A 6,000-nucleotide genomic window follows, 5' to 3' on the forward strand; every position below is an offset into this window, starting at 1 on the left:
ATTTATATAGCACCATTTCACAACAAAACTCATCTTGGGGTGCTATACAAAATGGAAAGAAGTCTAAATTATAAAGCCAGTTCAGATCAAACTTTAAATCCAATTAGTCAAATTATGTTCCTGTTTTAAAACATTGTTCACACACAGTACATTATAAAACCCCAATTATTAAAATGATTTATCTACCGAAGCCAGCAGATTGCACTGAATCTTATAAAACAGGAAAACAGTGTGAATGCTGACCGTAATGACAAAAGAGCCAGAAGAAGCTTATTACTTTATACCAGGATGGTTTAAGGGAGAAAGAATAAAATTATGATTCTTGAGCTGAATTTATTAACACAATGGCTCTCCAAACAATAGCAGCTGAATATTTTGTCGTTTTTGTGTAAATCTTGTGCTTCGCGTTCATCTACTTATGTAAAATGCTCGTATATGGCATTCCAGCTGCCTTTGAAGGCAAAATTTGGAGCTGGAAATGACGTCACACCCAAACTGACCACGTTCCAGCTGCAAGCAGAAAAACCAGCAGGTTTTGCTCATTGTTGTGCTACGACCAGAGTTGCTATTATTAGTTACACAACTTTTAACAAGACCCTATGCAGCATTTCGCACACTCCAACAGGACAGCAACAAGTTCTGTAGAATTCAAACCGAAACACGAAGTGAAATAAATAAATATCCCACTGCAGCAGCTATCAATACTTCGAAAGGCAATGCACTGGAGAGCCACGTTTTTAGGTGTGTGTGTGTCTGTGTGTGTGAAGGGGACGGTTCCACTCAAATACAATACTGATGAATGTGGCTGAAAGTTCAGGATTTTTTCAACAAATGTTTTGAAGTATTTAGTTAAAGAAAATGCAAAGATCATTTCAATCAGTTGTCTTCACTATGTGCAAAAGTTTAAGTGTGTATGTGTTTTTTTTTTTTTTTTGTTTTGTTTTTTAAGGGCACATGGGGTGGGCACTGTAAATCACAAACTAGACAAAAAGGAGAAACCCCATGGTGTCTTTGTTTTTTTTGGCTCCCTGTGGACAGCAGCCTCAGAAAAGAAAAATGGTGTTGAAGCCACCTGTGTGTCTGCAAAGCCACCATTTCTAAAGATATAAGCTGCTTTTTTTGACAAAGTCGTGCTTCTACTGTCATATAAATCAATTACAAGTTTCTTTGTCAAGAGGTCGGACACCCCCACCCCTCACTACCCAATCTTTCTGGACTTTCGAAACAATGTCCACAAAACGCCCCCTAAAGTCGGCTCTATCTTAAGCCAATTCATTTTGCTCAAATTTACCTCCAAAGGGTCTACAGTCTATGCAGCAAACACTCTTATCTACACTCCCTACATTCAGATAAAAATAGTTAAGCAACAAAGAATGGTTGCTCCTCCCAAACGGATGAGCAATAAACATTTTAGGGAGCAACTATTTGCCACGAAGGTGTCTGAACTCGTAAAACTTGTTTGAATCTTTTTGCTTGTCAGAAAAGGCCGCTCCTGATCAATGAGTTCCTCCTCTCAGGTAAGTTTCATCTTAGCACTGTACTCAGAGAAATAAAGAAAAAGAAAAAAAAATCCCTGAGCTGTCCTTGTGACCACTGATGCATTCACAGGAGGAAAAAAAAAGGAAGGGGTGCGGAGGGGGACTTCAGACTTTGGGGCATCAAACCCCCGCATCCATATTGATTAAACAAATTTGCCACAAATCATTTTACAAATGCCCAGTGGGGGGCTATAGAGGCTGGTGGAAATACCCCCATTCAGGCTCTGTGCTCCCCCGCAGGGCTCAAGCCTCGACTCTTGGCTCGTTTAAGCGTGCTGACAACCTCTGATCACCCCCTTCCCGGCCATCTGCAGGGTGGGCCGGCCAGCGCTTAGGGGTCTTTGTGCTCTAAACTTCAAGAGATTTAGGAGTAAAACAAGAGAGGGATAAAAGATCCCACCAACCCCTTCCTGTAATTCTGCTCTCAGCTCACACACAAATCAGACAGTGAAGTGAGAATAGCCGAGGGAAGCTCACTGAAAGCTTCATGTCGTGGTGAAGGCTGAGTTTGTGTTGGGGTTTCATTCCCTGCAGCACACACAGCAGCCGCCTGGTGTGTGTCCGTGCTGCAGCTCCCACAAGTCTGGGTGAAGTGCAGCTCCGCCTTCCTTCACCACGCTGCTCTTTGTGAATGAAAGTGGGTGGAGGCAGCTACGTGGAGCACACACATGCATGCGGATCAGTATTTCTGAATGCAGGTGTGTGTGTGTGTGTGTGGGTGTGTGCTTGTACATGTGCTGAGCGGTTTGCCCTGCAGAGCAAAGCAAACAGGACAATAATTTCATGTATGCACAACAACCAAACGTGACTCTTTTTCTTCTGAGACCTTTTTTATTTCTAAATATATAAAGTACATTCTTTAGGTGATGGCCTGGCATCCCTTGAAGGAATGCATATCACCCACCACCTTTGATGCCAGAGACTAAACTAGGATTAAACTAGGATCATTTTATGTTGAAATCTGACAGAACTGTAGTTGTTTGCCTCAAACCTTGAAAATAACGTTATGTGCTGTCTCTAGAGATGACATACTCAGAGTATGTGTATCAAATTTTATTATAGCCTTTTTTGGAGTAGCTAATGTGGATTAGCTGGGGCAGCCACCTTTAATTGGATTGACTCCAAAAGTTAATCTGTTTTAGACGTACATCCAGTGATTACATTCTGAAAGTTTCGTTAAATTTTGTCCAGTGGTCGAAGTGATATTTTGCCAACAGACAAACAGGGTTGACTCCAACAGTTAATGCTAAAGTTTTAGGCAAAGACTTTGCACGATGCTTAGTACTTGGAGTATGTGTTGTGAATGCCTCTCAGCTACAGCAACACCAGATTATAGCACAAAATCTGTATAATTAACTGAAATATAGCCATCTTTGTGTTTTCTAAGATCGGTTGGCTATGACAGCCATCTTGAATTTGGTTAGCTCCAAAGGTTAATGACATATAGACATACATCTAATGAATATTTCTTGGTTTAATTAAAATCTGTCCAGTGGTTAATGAGCTATTTGCTAACAGACATACAGAGTTGACTCCGATAATAATGGATAAGTATTAAAGACGGATCTCTGCTTTCATGTAGTGCTCAGGGTATGTGCTGGGAATGACTTAACTTCTACTACACTGAATTTTAGCCAAGCATTTGTCCACTGGTTCATAATATATTTTGCTAACACACGCCAACACAGGCGAAAATATTGTCATGAGATAACTACCTGTGTTTATCTTTCACTCCACCGACATCTGTTTTAGAAAAAAAAAGTTTCACATTCCAGTAGCTTATCAATTAATTAAAAATGTGTTACATCCTGACTGGTGTTGAAGGTATTCAGTGTCAGGGTGGGAAAAAAAGTCACATGCAACATCTCTCCCTGGCTTTACAGAATTGTAATTTAATCAGCTCGCCCTGATAAAAGAAGTCTGATAATCATATTCTCCGGGTTTTTATAAGGTTAAACTAAATGCAGCCGTCTCCACTGTGGCTGGAGTCCATCCCTCCCCTCCTTGTAAGCCCAAACATATGCTACGCTCCTATTATTTTAACTGCTTCCAGTTACTTCAGATCTCCCTTGACCTCCGAATGCAATCAAGACAAGAAATGTCCACATTAAAACAAGCCGACCGGTGACAGCTTAAGTTGCTTTGGTTTTGAAGGATTAGATGCTGCTTTAAAAGCTACAAATGTCCATAAATGACTGATCGTTGTCTCTTTGCATACATAGAAACACTTAAGAATTGGTGTAAATACAAAAATATGCAAGTTTTTCTATTCTTTGAATTCATATTTTACCTGATGGCACAATCAATTTAAAACATTAAAGTTTCTCCTTCATGCTTTAAGCTGAAGCTTTAAGCTTACTCAGCTGTTTTTTGTTGCATTCTTAAAGAGATCTGAGTGTTTGCAATCAAGTGACCAGCAAGGCATGCAGCCACGTTTTAAGAGGCCAATTTTTAAAAATAATGGCCTATTTTTGTAAGCACAGCTTGTAATTCTGTATTCTTGGCTGTGTACATTATTTCATTACCCACCTCCACTCACATCATACCCATGTTGGCAGCCACTCCAAATTTATGAGTTAATTTACCGGAGTACACTTTTGAAATGAAGATGGGCAGACTTGGACCAGTTATTTCATTATTATTCAGCAATGGCTTGGTCTTCAGACCTAGACAGTCAGGCCTGTAGCCTCTGATGTTTTGTGTTTTACAAAGAGTTCCCCCGAGCAGGCACCAAAATGCAACTTTAAACTTTATGGAAACCAAATTGAGAAGGGTTTGAAACGAATTTGAGGCAACTGCAACAACTTTTTGAGAAAAATTTTGCTGCACATTTTTTTTTAACGTGTTCAAAATTCAAGCAACAGCTCAGCAAGCCTCTGCAGCTCACGCAAGGAAAGAAATTTAAAAAACATGCAACATTTCAAGATATTCTGGTGACAAAGGCCTTTATGATTGGTATCTCAGTGGGCTGATTAGTTGGTCATTGGAATTTAAGAGGGGGTCCCCTAAATGTCATGTGACTTTTGTGGGGTTCTCAACTTCCTCTGGTGAGCTACAGAGGTGCACAAGGCTTATTGCTTGAGTTTTAAACATGGTTAAAACTGTTATGCAATAACCTTTCTCTAAAAATAATCACAAACAAGTTGTTGTGGGTATCTCCAACCCACCTAATTTATGTGTTGGTGTATACAAACCGGCTCATGAGAGCTAGAGATGTATTTTGACACCTGGATGAACATTCCCCTTTGACAGAAAACAGGTAAATGTCCAGGTCTGGAAGCATAGCTGATGATAAATAATAATTAATAAAAACTTAGATTAAACCATATTGTGGGGGCGGCTGCCATGGTGGGTACAAAACAAGCCGAGGTGGAACTGATGTGTTGGAGATGGGCAAGAAAATAATGTGCCTGGCCAATAATGCAGTTTTGCCAGCCATGCACACAGAAATAAGCCACAATTTTCAAAAATATGGCCCCTCAAAGCATGGCCACGTCGCTCACTGATCATCTGGTCACAAACACTCAGAGTTCAGAGACTGCAATGAAAAATTCACGTTTTCTTGTAACTTTTGAGTCACCAGCCATTTCGGTCCAGTGACAAACCATCTTAAGTGGAATGCATGCCTAATAATTATGTTGCTTCTGTTCATGCAGAAGCTACATGATGAGTGGGCTCAGAGGGAGCAGCTGAGTTGAGGAAAACAACAAACAGGTAATACATTCAGCAGCTGTGTGACCATCCACGTGCACCTTAGACTGCACCGCTGCTGGTTACCTTTAACTCACAAGACCTACTTTCCATTTATTTGTTCACACGGAAGGGCATAGAAACGACTGTCCTGCAGCCAACATTCTAAAATATACGTTTGTTTGTGATGCTCATTTCTAGGTTGTTCGTTGAGAGGCCCTAAACGCTTCCCCAGAAACTCAATCCAACAGCACGGACCATCGCTCATAAATACGCCACATGAGCGATGCAAGCACGGCGAGTTATAGCGACCCTGGGACGCACAACTCTTCCCTTTCCCAAACACAAACATTTCCACTGATTTGTACTCGCCTGTCATCTGCAGCAACTGTCACGTCAGGGACAGTGCAGCAGGTATAAAAACTGTCCATACGCTGATTTTACATTACGGCAAAGGTGACATTTATTTTAAAGATTTAAGAGCAGGAGGAAGCTGTCTACTTCATCCTACTGTCACAGACAGCTGCTTTCAAGCTGCAAAGACAGAAAATCAATATCCTTTTTTGTCTTGTTTGCTGATGCCGTTAGTGTTAGTTGACGATGGAGGACTGAATCAATAGTAAGCAGCTGATAATGAAGGCACAACAAGAATTTTTACTTAGGCCAGCCATTCTATCTAAACTATTCTTTAAAAAAGTCATATCACATGACCAATTATTTTAAAAAAAGGAAAATAATTAGACTTGTTCGACTTTGTTGAGGCCAAGTGGGC

Source organism: Kryptolebias marmoratus, linkage group LG8 (genome assembly GCF_001649575.2).
Source record: "Kryptolebias marmoratus isolate JLee-2015 linkage group LG8, ASM164957v2, whole genome shotgun sequence".
Classification (NCBI taxonomy): Eukaryota; Metazoa; Chordata; class Actinopteri; order Cyprinodontiformes; family Rivulidae; genus Kryptolebias; species Kryptolebias marmoratus.